The sequence below is a fragment of the Carya illinoinensis genome, chromosome 10 (assembly GCF_018687715.1).
Source record: "Carya illinoinensis cultivar Pawnee chromosome 10, C.illinoinensisPawnee_v1, whole genome shotgun sequence".
NCBI lineage: Eukaryota > Viridiplantae > Streptophyta > Magnoliopsida > Fagales > Juglandaceae > Carya > Carya illinoinensis.
Window position 1 is genome coordinate 38,986,507 of NC_056761.1, and position 6,117 is coordinate 38,992,623.

Consider the following 6,117-nt stretch of genomic DNA (forward strand, 5'->3'; position numbering starts at 1 on the left):
GAGTTATGACAATCATAAGAGAGAAAGTCTCAAGTTTAAGTTATTAACTGGTCAGTTATCGAAGTACCACCTAGGAAGATGACTGATTGTTACGATTATAAAGAAGTAAGTTAGTCCTAGACCAGTAGAACTCCTTGAGGTTTTTATTAACTTGAGGATTACTGAGAGTTTGGATATGCATGATTAAATGCATATTTATATGAGTCATTGGATCATGTCATATATATGAAAATCCCTGAAAGAAATAAAATGGAGTACATAAAACATATACCAGAAGATAGAAACACAAATATGAATATTTGTGAAGTATTATTTTATTATCATAAAGCAAAATTACAGAAATTTGAGGCTCTTTGCCTCAATCTTTAAACGTTCTTGCTCTTCAAAAATCTGCATGCCTCTCCTATCTAAAGGAGTAGCCACTCGAAAAGAAGAGTTAAACAAAGATTTTAAATCTCTGTTCTCTCGCTTTACTGCTTCTATCTTCATGTTGGATTCCATAAGAAGCCTCTGAAGGATAGAAATTTTCTCGTGGAGTTTGTCAACCCCACCAGTCCTGGATTGCAGTCGCTGAGAATATGCGACAATGGCTGATGAGTATCGAGTACCGAGACTCACAAGCTCGTAGATAAGTTCATTATCTGACTTATTAGTCAGATCATTATTGGATTGCATTATAGCACCTACGGAAGAAGCATAAACAACTGGTGAACGAGGTGCAGAATACCTCATGTTTTGGCAATGAGAAGATTGCTGAGCCATTGCAAAGTGAGTAAGTAGAAAGAGATTGCAAAGTAAGAATGCAGACTAATTTCAGAAAAGTGAAGAAGATAAGATGAGAAAGAAGGTGAACTGAATAATTCTTTTATAGAGAAAATTATGACGAATCATCTCTCGTGAATCATTTCTCTACAAGAGACAAGAGCAATGTAGTATCATAGCTGCGGTGCCTGACAATTACAGAAGAACAAAGTAGTGTCGTAGCTATGCGGCGCCTGACAACTACAAAAGACCTATAAAAATCATGCGCATCAGAGTTGCCTGGTCTAAAACAGAGGGCCACCGATTTAAAAAAAAAAACAAAGAGAGAGAGAGAGGATAACGACTTAATTTTGATGAATTCTCTACTAACTTTGGTATTTACAAGAACACTTAAAGTATATCGCCTATGTTTTTCTAAAGAAGAGTTTCGGAAGATTATTTACTTGAAATTTTAGGTTTGGAGAGTGTGTCGATACAACTTGGCCAACCTTGTGGAAAGAAGTATAATATAATTGTTGATTAAAATAAGAGAGTTAAGGAATGTCATAATCTCAAAGGCAAATATATACGGGATAGACACCAGGTTAGTAAGCAACACATATTCCTTAACTTGTTATTTCTTACTTACTTCGATTTCGAGGACGAAATCTTTTTTTTAGGAGGGGAGATTGTAACAGCCCGCTAAAAATTCAATTGTGAAATTTCTATTAACTTTAGGAACCTCGTGAAAACCTCATAAGTTTTCACGAATCCATTAATCGTATAGGTTTTTGTCTAACTATATAGTTAATGCTATTATTTACTATGGTATCATAAGTGTATTTTTGATTATTGGAGATAGTTAGAAGTGTCAAAATGTATTATGGTTTGTGTCATTAGACTCGGAGGATTATTTAAAGTCTTATGGCGCAATAACATTTTTTCATATTTTCGGACAAAACGTCTGTTCAAAACTGTAGATATTATTGGATAAAAAGAAATATCTTGAGGTAATTTTAGTGAATATTATTGAGTAAAAATATTTTGAGTTGATAGATATTATTAGATGAAAATATCTTAAGTTGATTTTTTTTTAGATATTATTGGATAGAATATTATAAGATAATCATTTATAGATTTTTTTTGGGTAGGAGAAAACTACACTCAACTCTCAACTCCAGCCTCATCTCTTCCATATCTCATCCATAAGTATCTCCAGCCACCTCTCCCCATGAAATTATCTTCATTTACACTTTCTATTGAAAGAATATCAAACACTCTCTCTCGGACAGCTTTTAGGAGGTCTTTTGCACACCCATTTCGAAGCTTTTGTAAGTGTTTTATCATAAAGTCTCCTTCATATAAGTTGTTCCTTTTTGAGTCTAGTTTACATGGATATCTTATTTGCCCCATTTTAAGATCATTTGGTCAGTCAAATATTGTGTAAACTATAGAAAGGTCATTCTGGGAGATAAACTGGAGAATATGTTATAGTTTGGAGTTTTTGACCAAGCTAATGGATAGATATTGGTCCGAAATTTTTATGGAGTATTGTTAACATGTATATGTGACTATTGGTTGAGGATTTTTGCATGATTAAAGGTTTTGATGAAAGATGTTCTTAGATTTAGAAACTTAGAAACTGGAAGAGGAAAAACAGTTTCTATTTTGAGAAAGTTTAACTCTTTGGTGGTCTAAACCTATTCTAATGACTTTGATAATTTTATTGGAGGATACTAAACATCTTATATACATTTTATATTATTATTTTGTAGATATTTGATGTTAGTTTCAAAGATATGAAATTTTATGCAAAGAGATATTCAGATAAGCCAAAGTGTGGATATTCTTGGCTAAATTTATGTTTTGGTTAATTTCTAACCATGTGATCTTGAATTAGAAGCTTGTATATGTTTTAGGACATCTTTTTAAACCATGTAATGGTTTGGTTTGAAGATCATATATTTATAAGTCATAGATCAAGAGATTTATCAAAACTAGTTGAGGAAAAAGTTCCTGTTTTTGGACTAAGTGTAAAACCAAAAACTCCAAATGTTATTTTGTGATTTTGGTGACTTTAGTTTGATGATTTAAAGCTTGGTTGATGTTAGGATGATATTATGAATATGTTAGAAGTAAGATTTGATTTTTGAAATTCTTGGAGATGTTTTGATTTAAGGTCAAAACTTGTGATTCAAGTGCTTGGATCTTTATACAAAAAAGTTTGGTGTTGATTATTAGCTTTTTCTAAATGGATGTTTTAAGTATGGTTTTGAACTTAGGATTGGAAGATGTTTTTTGCAAAATTTTGGTTTAAGCATGAGTTTTGAAGTTGGAAGGAATTGCAACAAAAATAAATGGAAATGACCTATGGATGTTTCGACCATAGTGTGTTCTTCATAGTTGTGTTTTGTTTTAAATTTTTCTTAGTTGATATTTAAGTTTAGGACAAAATTTACATGAGGAATGTAAATTTTGGAAACTTTTGGAGTTAGTATGCAAAATCCTTAAGTTATGGGTAAAATGGTCATTTTCCCACATGTAGAGAGTAAAATGAAAATTTTACTCTTTAAGTTAGTATTTTCCATATTTCAAATTAGTAGTGATTTAGTTCTAACTTTTAGAATCACTAATTACAGTTCCTCGTGATCTCACTTGAAGTTTTATAAGAAACGCGGAAATCGATGTAAGTTAGCTTTTAACTTACTAGCAGTCTACTGTGTATGTGTGCTAAGTAAAAGAACTACAGTGTATGTATGTGTGTTATCATATATGTCATGCCATGCCAAGTTATCACGTAATTGTCTATTATACAGAATTTATTCTGTCATCAATTTTTATCTGTTACATAATATATTTTGTTATGTATTACTGTACATTACAAGTACGTCATGCTAAGTATGCCATCTATTACATGTATGTCAAGTCATATAATATTCACTGTTGCAAATATGTCATGTTAAATATATTGTCTATTATATGTTATGCCATGTTACGAAATGTTTCTATCTCAAGTTGGTCATGTATTTCAAGTTATGTTCAAGTCACGTTATGTTACGTCAGGGCTTCAGTCCTTTTGTATTCCAGTCACGTTTCATCTTGAGTACATTATGTTTGTGTAGAATACATGGGGCCACAACAACTGTGGAGTATGTATTTAACTACAATTGTGATGCGTAGAATACATGGGGCCACAACAACTGTGGAGTATGTATTTACATGTAGAATACATGGGGCCACAACAACTGTGGAGTATGTATTTTTCATGTTAAGTCAAGTTTGTGTACAATATATGGGGCCACAACAACTGTGGAGTATGTATTTATACGTATAATACATGGGGCCACAACAACTGTGGAGTATGTATTTTTCATGTTAAGTCAAGTTTGCGTAGAATACATGGGGCCACAACAACTGTGGAGTATGTATTTACACGTAAAATACATGGGGCCACAACAACTGTGGAGTATGTATTTTTCATGTTAATTCAAGTTTCAAAGCAAGTTCATGCTAAGTCAAGTTTCAGATCAAGTTCATGTCAAGTCAAGTTCAGTTCATGTTTCAATTTAAGTTATGTCAATTATGCTATGTTGTACTCCAAGTTATGCTTTAATTACTTATGAATTTGATTATACATTTATGCTTTTACTGTCATCCATGCATCATTAGCTTGTGTGGAAGTTTTTTGTTAACTTATTGAGATTTGTAATCAAATCTCACTTTGGTAGTCCCAACTACCATTCCCCCCGAATGGTAGATCTTGTTACAGGACCTGAAGGAGAATCAGGAACTGATCAACTAGACACAGTTGACTAAGTGACGGTGCGACATAAATGTTGATATAGAATTAACGTAAATTACTACTTGTACGATTGAGTTGCATCTCTACTACTTTTTGGATCATAACCATTTTGGACTAGTGTTGTGATCTTAGTTGTTCAATGGATTTTTATGTATGAAGTATGTTTTAAGCATTTGGGATATTTTCAATTTGGTGCATAGTATTGCTAAAGAAAAAATTTATCCGCTGCGAATATTGTATATTGTTAGATGCATGTTAGGAATATTGTATCTTATATGTCATGAACGGGGGCAGGTAACCTTGTGTTGCATGTCTCGACGCTTCAAATGTCCGTCCGATCCCAAACGGAAATTTGGGTGCGTCACAGGTACATTATCAAAATTGACGTGATTGCGGTAGTACAAAACTTTTTCCAAAGCGGGAAACTTCTGAAACAGATAAATCACACCCATATAGCCCTAATTCCAAAAATAGTAAGTCCAAGTGCTCCACAACACTACAAACCCATAAGTCTGACCAATGTCATTTACAAAGTCGTCACAAAAATCTTGGCAAAAGCTTAAAGAAATCTCTCTCAAGCATAATATCCCATTTCCAAATAGATTTTGTCCCATGGAGTAACATAAAAGAAAACTCCATAATTGCTCATGAGATTTTTCATCATCTAAAACACCACAAAGAGAAAAAAGGGCAGATGGCTTTGAAACTTGATATGGAAAAAGTTTTTGACTATATAAAATGGAATTTTCTATTTGAGGTTATGAAAGTCCTGGGTTTCAGCTCGACTTAGATAAATCTTATTAAGGAGTGTATAATGATGGCTTCGTTCTTAGTTCTCATCAATGGATCCCTATAAGGTTTCTTCAAAGCACAAAGAGGACTTCGGCAAGGTGATTCTATTTCACCTTTTCTCTTCATTCTCTATCGGAGGTCCTCTTAAGACTATTGGTGAGATCAGAAACATCACAGAACCTAGAAGGTATTAAAATCAGCAGAGAATGTCCACCTATTTCTCACATTCTTTATGCAAATGATCTAATAATCTTTAGGAAATCAAAAGAAAATTCGATCCTTGCTATCAATAAAGTCTTAGAGAAATATCAAACTTGGTTTGGCCAATGAATTAACCAAAGTAAGTTCTCAATCTTTGTTACCCAAAATACAAGTCAAGCAACAAGAAGGATAATCTCAGCAAATTTTCCATACAAAGAATCGTCCTAAAAAATGAAATACTTGGGAATGCAGACAACATTTGGTCGATCTAGAAAAAAAGATTACAAAGATTTATTGGTGAAAATAAACAGAATACTAGATGGCTAAAAAAAAAATGTTCTCTCAAGCTGGAAGAATCATGCTCCTCCAATCAGTAGCAAGCTCTATTCCAACATACCAGATGTCAATACATATGTTCCCAAAGTCCATTTGCAAGACACTCAATTCCAGTTTCAGAAAATTTTGGTGGGAAAAATCAAACTATCAAAGGCACAAGCTTTATTTGAAATCTTGGAAATCCATATGCCAGCAGAAAAGAGATGGAGGTCTAGGTTTATGACTGATGGAAAATATGAATATAG